This window comes from Cyprinus carpio, chromosome A6 (assembly GCF_018340385.1).
Source record: "Cyprinus carpio isolate SPL01 chromosome A6, ASM1834038v1, whole genome shotgun sequence".
Taxonomy (NCBI): Eukaryota; Metazoa; Chordata; class Actinopteri; order Cypriniformes; family Cyprinidae; genus Cyprinus; species Cyprinus carpio.
Window position 1 is genome coordinate 5,963,242 of NC_056577.1, and position 6,524 is coordinate 5,969,765.

Below are 6,524 nucleotides of genomic sequence, written 5' to 3' on the forward strand. Positions count from 1 at the left end.
TAGATAGATAGATAGATAGATAGATAGATATATAGATTATTACTCTGTGTTTGCTGATTATCGGGTTGCTTTGGACTGTGTCCAGTTTACCTGCTGATGTCTGCCAGCCTGAGCTTCCTACCCGCCAGCCGTGTGTTGTACCTCCTCTGAGAGACTGAGGCTTGACGCCGCCAGACCTGTTCCCTCTGCTGTGTTTTTTGTTTTTCATGAGGATATTTTTATTTGCCTTATCGTGTTGACGGCTGTTGCTGGGATTTATCTCTGAAGAGGATTTCTGTTTTTTGGACTTTTGCTTTATCTTTATTAAATACTTTTTCTTGCATTTCGCTCTTGGGTCCTTTCTCACAATCCATAACAGAATAATCTGGCCACTATGGACCCAGCGAAGGAGAATCCTCTTCAGACGGCTGTCGAACTCCAGGGAGCTATGCTCGGTAGGCATGATGAGGAACTGACCACAGCCAGACACGCCGTTGAGACCCTGGCCGCCCAGATGTCAGATCTTTCCATGCAAGTGTTTCAGCTTCATCGAGATCCACCTACTCATTCCAGAACACCAGAGACTCCTGAGCCCAGAATAAACAACCCGCCCTGTTACGCTGGTGAGCCAACAGAGTGTCGTTCCTTTTTGATTCAATACGAGGTGGTTTTCTCTGTTCAGCCAGCCACTTACTCAAGGGATCGAGCCCGGATTGCTTACGTCATTTCACTCCTTACCGGACGGGCACCTGAGTGGGGTACCGCTACCTGGGAGGCTGTGGCAGAGTGCATTAATCAGTTTGATCTGTTTAAGGAGGAGATGATACGCGTATTTGATCGCTCTGCTCATGGGGGCGAAGCATCCTGCATCCTTTCTACCCTCCGTCAGGGAAGACGTTCCGCCGTGGACTTCTCTATTGAGTTTCTCACCCTAGCCACCACATGCAGTTGGAACGAGCCTGCTCTGGTCGCTCGCTTTCTGGAGGGACTGAACGCTGACATTAAGGATGAGGTTATCGCCCGTGAGGTACCCAAGCTTCTTGACCGTCTTATTGACCTAGCCATTCATTTAGAGAAGTGTTTTGATCTCCGCCGCCGCTCCCGAGGCATGGAGACCACCTTACTTCTCGCCCCTTCCACTGCATCAGCGCCCGCCTCCGCCAGCTCTGAGCCCATGCAGCTGGGGGGTCTTCGCATCTCAGCTAAGGAACGTGAACGCAGAATCGTCAACCGCTTATGCATGTATTGCGGCTCGGCCAGTCACTTCGTTCCTACATGCCCGTTAAAAGCCAATGCTCGCCAGTAGAGGAGGGGTTACTGGCGAGCGCAACTTCTCTGATCTCTCCCCCCAAGTCCTGCACTACCATTCCTATCACGCTTCACTGGCCGGGTTTCTCTGTCTCCTGTAACGCCTTGGTTGACTCGGGGGCAGAGGGGAATTTCATCGATAAGGCATGGGCTCTGGAACAAGGTATTCCTTTGAAGGAACGTGAGGAGGCCACCTCCATTTTCACCCTAGATGGTAGCGCCCTCCCTCGGGTACTCTGTGAATCCGTTCCTTTATCTCTCACTGTTTCTGGTAACCACCATGAGATTCTTTCTTTTTTAATTTTTCACTCTCCCTTTTTCCCTGTAGTTTTAGGACACCCTTGGCATAATCTTCACATTAACTGGTCTAAGGGCACTATTCTTTCTTGGAATTTGTCCTGTCATGTCGAGTGTTTAACGTCAGCATTCCCTCCTGTTTCTTCTGTCTCTGTTTTTCAGGAGGAACCGGGTGATTTGACTGGGGTCCCGGAGAAGTATCTCGAAATGCGGGCGGTTTTCAGTCGTTCCCGGGCCACTTCTCCCCCCCCACCATCCCTACGATTGCAGTATAGAGCTCCTTCCTGGTACAACCCCGCCCCGTGGAAGGCTATACTCTCTGTCCTTTCCTGAGCGAGAAGCGTTAGAGAAGTATCTATCTGACTCCCTTGACGCCGGCACGATTGTTCCTTCCTCCTCTCCCGCCGGTGCGGGATTCTTCTTTGTGAAGAAGAAAGATGGTTCTTTGCGTCCCTGTGTAGATTATCGAGGGTTGAATGACATAACCGCTAAGAATCGCTATCCTTTGCCACTTATGTCATCGGCCTTTGAGCTCTTGCAGGGAGCAAAGGTCTTCACAAAGTTGGATCTCCGCAATGCTTACCATTTAGTTCACATTAAGGAGGGAGACGAATGGAAGACCGTTTAATACACCTTTAGGACACTTTGAATATCGTGTTCTCCCGTTCGGCCTTGTAAACGCTCCGGCTGTTTTTCAAGCATTGATTAACGACGTTCTTAGAGATATGCTTAATATTTTTGTTTTTGTGTATCTCGACGACATTCTGATTTTTTTCTCCCTCTCTCCAAGTTCACGTACAACACGTACGCCGGGTCCTCCAGCGCCTTCTGGAGAACCGACTCTTTGTTAAGGCTGAGAAGTGTACCTTTCACGCGCGCTCAGTGACTTTTCTTGGGTCTGTTATCTCGACAGAGGGGATTAGCATGGACTCTACTAAGGTTCAGGCGGTCACTGATTGGCCAGTCCCTGACACTCGCGTTGCGCTTCAGCGTTTCCTTGGTTTTGCTAATTTTTATCGACGTTTCATACGAAACTTTAGCCAAGTGGCCGCGCCGTTGAGAGCTCTCACTTCAGTCAAGTCCTGTTTTAGGTGGTCTGAGTCCGCCCAGAGGGCTTTTGATCTTCTTAAGACTCTTTTTACTACCGCTCCTATTCTTATGACCCCCAACGTCTCTAGACAATTCATAGTCGAGGTCGACGCTTCAGAGGTGGGCGTTGGTGCTATTCTTTCTCAACGCTCCTCCTCTGATGAGAAGGTTCACCCCTGCGCTTACTTCTCTCACCGCTTATCGCCCGTGGAACGTAATTACGATGTGGGGAATCGTGTACTGCTCGCCATTCGTTTAGCTTTGGGAGAGTGGCGACAGTGGTTGGAGGGGGCGGTCATTCCGTTAATTGTCTGGACTGACCACAGGAACTTAGAGTACATCCATTTCGCTAAGAGACTAAACGCGCGCCAAGCCCGTTGGGCTTTGTTTTTTGCTCGTTTCAAATTCTCAATTTCTTACCGTCCTGGTTCTAAGAATGTGAAACCTGATGCTCTTTCCCGTCTTTTCGATTCCTCTGAGGTCCCCTCGACCCAGGAGGTTATTATTCCTCAGGGTCGCATAGTTGGCGCTGCTATCTGGGGAATCGAGAGACTGGTTAAGCGCACTCTTTCTCACTCCACCTCTCCGCGTAACGTTCCTAAGAATCGCCTTTTTGTTCCCGTTTCTGCACATTTAGCGGTCCTTCAGTGGGGTCACACGTCCAAATTGACTGCCCATTCCGGCGTTAGGGGTACTCTCGCTAGTATTCGCCAACGCTTTTGGTGGCCCACACATGAACGAGATACGCGTCGCTTTATTGCCTCTTGCGCCGTGTGTGCCCAGACTAAGTCAAGTAACTATTATATAAGTAACTACTAGAACTATTGTTCCAGCCACCAAAGACAGATTCGCAAATAACCTGCCTGATTTATCTCAACTGCTCTGTGTACCCATAAATACACATGAACTAGACAAAATGACTGGCAATATGGGCACTATCTTCTCTAATACATTAGAAGCTGTTGCCCCCCATCAAATTGAAAAAGGTTAGAGAAAAACGTACTGTGCCATGGTACAACAGTAATACCCACGCTCTCAAGAAAGAAACTCGTAGTCTTGAGCGCAAATGGAGAAAAACTAACTTGGAAGTTTTTAGAATTGCGTGGAAAAACAGTATGTCCAGCTATAGACAGGCTCTAAAAACTGCCAGGGCCGAGCATATCCACAAACTCATAGAAAACAACCAAAACAACCCAAAGGTTTTTATTTAGCACAGTGGCTAGATTAACAAATAACCAGACGCCACCCGATCTAAATATTCCCTCACAGTTAAATAGTAATGACTTTATGAATTTCTTCACTGATAAAATAGATAACATCAGAAATACAATAACAAATGTAGATTCTACAGCGTCTAATACTTTAGGTTTATCTATCGCACCCAAAGATAAACTGCAGTGCTTTACAACTATAGGACAGGAAGAGCTAAATAAACTTATCACTGCATCTAAACCAACAACATGTTTATTAAATCCTGTACCCACAAAATTACTGAAAGAGTTGTTACCTGTAGCAGAGAAAACCACTTCTCAATATTATTATTAACTCGTCGTTATCTTTAGGTCACGTCCCAAAACCATTCAAGCTGGCGGTTATTAAGCCTCTTATTAAGAAACCACAACTAGATCCTAGTGAACTGGCAAATTACAGACCCATTTCAAATCTTCCATTTATGTCTAAAATTTTAGGAAATGTTGTGTCTGCTCAATTGTGCTCCTACCTGCAAAAAAAAAGATCTCTATGAAGAATTTCAGTCGGGTTTCAGGCCCCATCATAGCACAGAAACTGCACTTGTTAAAATTACAAATGACTTGCTTCTTGCATCAGACCAAGGCTGCATCTCATTGCTAGTTTTACTTGATCTTAGTGCTGCGTTTGACACCATAGATCACGACATACTCATAGATAGATTACAAAAACTATACAGGTATCCAAGGGCAGGCTTTAAGATGGTTTAGATCCTACCTGTCCGATCGCTACCACTTTGTTTATCTAAATGGGGAGTCATCTCATTTATCACCAGTAAAATATGGAGTGCCACAAGGATCTGTCCTAGGTCCTCTGCTATTTTCAATATACATGTTGCCCCTTGGTAATATCATTAGAAAATACGGGATTAGTTTCCACTGTTATGCTGATGATACTCAACTATATATCTCAACAAGACCAGATAAAACTTCTAAATTATCTAAGCTAACAGAGTATGTTAAAAATGTAAAAGATTGGATGACCAATAATTTTCTCCTATTAAATTCAGATAAGACAGAGATATTACTTATTGGACCAAAAAACATTACACAGAAATCTCGAAGATTACATTTTGCAACTAGACGGATGTACTGTTACTTCCTCTACTGTAAAAAATCTGGGTGTTATATTAGACAGTAACTTGTCTTTTGAAAATCATATTTCCCATGTTACAAAAAACAGCATTCTTCCATCTTAGAAACATTGCCAAGCTACGAAACATGTTACCTGTTCCTGATGCAGAAAAGCTAGTTCATGCATTCATGACCTCTAGACTGGACTATTGTAATGCACTGCTAGGTGGTTGTCCTGCATCCTCAATAAACAAGCTACAGGTAGTCCAAAATGCAGCGGCTAGAGTCCTTACCAGGTCAAGAAAATATGATCATATTACCCCAATACTACAGTCTCTGCACTGGCTACCTATTAAGTTCCGTATCAGTTACAAAATATTATTACTTACTTATAAGGCCCTTAATGGCTTAGCTCCTGTGTACCTAACTAGTCTTCTACCACGCTACAACCCATCACGATCCCTAAGGTCACAAAACGCTGGACTTTTGATAGTACCTAGGATAGCAAAGTCCACTAAAGGAGGTAGAGCTTTTTCGCATTTGGCTCCCAAACTCTGGAATAGCCTTCCTGATAATGTTCGGGGCTCAGACACACTCTCTCTGTTTTTAAATCTAGATTAAAAACACACCTCTTTGGCCAAGCATTCAAATAATGCATCTCATAATTTTGGACTGCAGTTATATCTGATCAAATGTGCATTATTATTCTTTAGCTTGGGTTAAACGAATTAATTTTACTTGGCTGGAACAGCAGCTACGCTAATTATGTCTCTATTTGTTTCTGCTTTGCCACGGGATTTACATCCTGTGGTAACTAGGATTTACACAAGCTCCAGTCTGGATCCAGAACAACTGAGAAGAGATGATGCCAGCCCCTCAGAGGACCACAGATGATGCTAACCCAGAGGACAACATACAGAACTACCACATTTTGCTATAAGTTTTGATTGCATAATTGCTGTTAATAGTGTTAATCGTCTGTTTGTTTACGTCTTTTTATTGATTTTTCTGAACATTTTCTGCTATATGCACATGAACTGACAAACACCACTGATAAGCTACTACTAAATATTGTAGAAACTTAATTTTCTGTAAAGTTGCTTTGTAATGATTTGTATCGTAAAAAGCGCTATACAAATAAACTTGAATTGAATTGAATTGAAAAGTAACTCCCCTCCAGCGGGTCTTCTCTGACCTCTCCCCATCCCGTCACGTCCTTGGTCACACATCACCCTTGATTTTATCACTGGGCTTCCTCCGTCGGCGGGTAATACTGTGATACTTACCGTCGTTGATCGATTTTCTAAGGCGGCTCATTTTATCCCACTCGCTAAACTCCCCTCTGCCAAGGAGACGGCTCAGATTATGGTCAGTCATGTTTTCAAGCTTCACGGTCTCCCCTCTGACGTTATTTCTGATAGGGGCCCTCAATTCACGTCCCAGTTCTGGAGGGAATTTTGCCGTTTAATCTGAGCTTCCATCAGTCTTTCGTAGGGTTTTCACCCACAGACGAATGGTCAGGCTGAACGA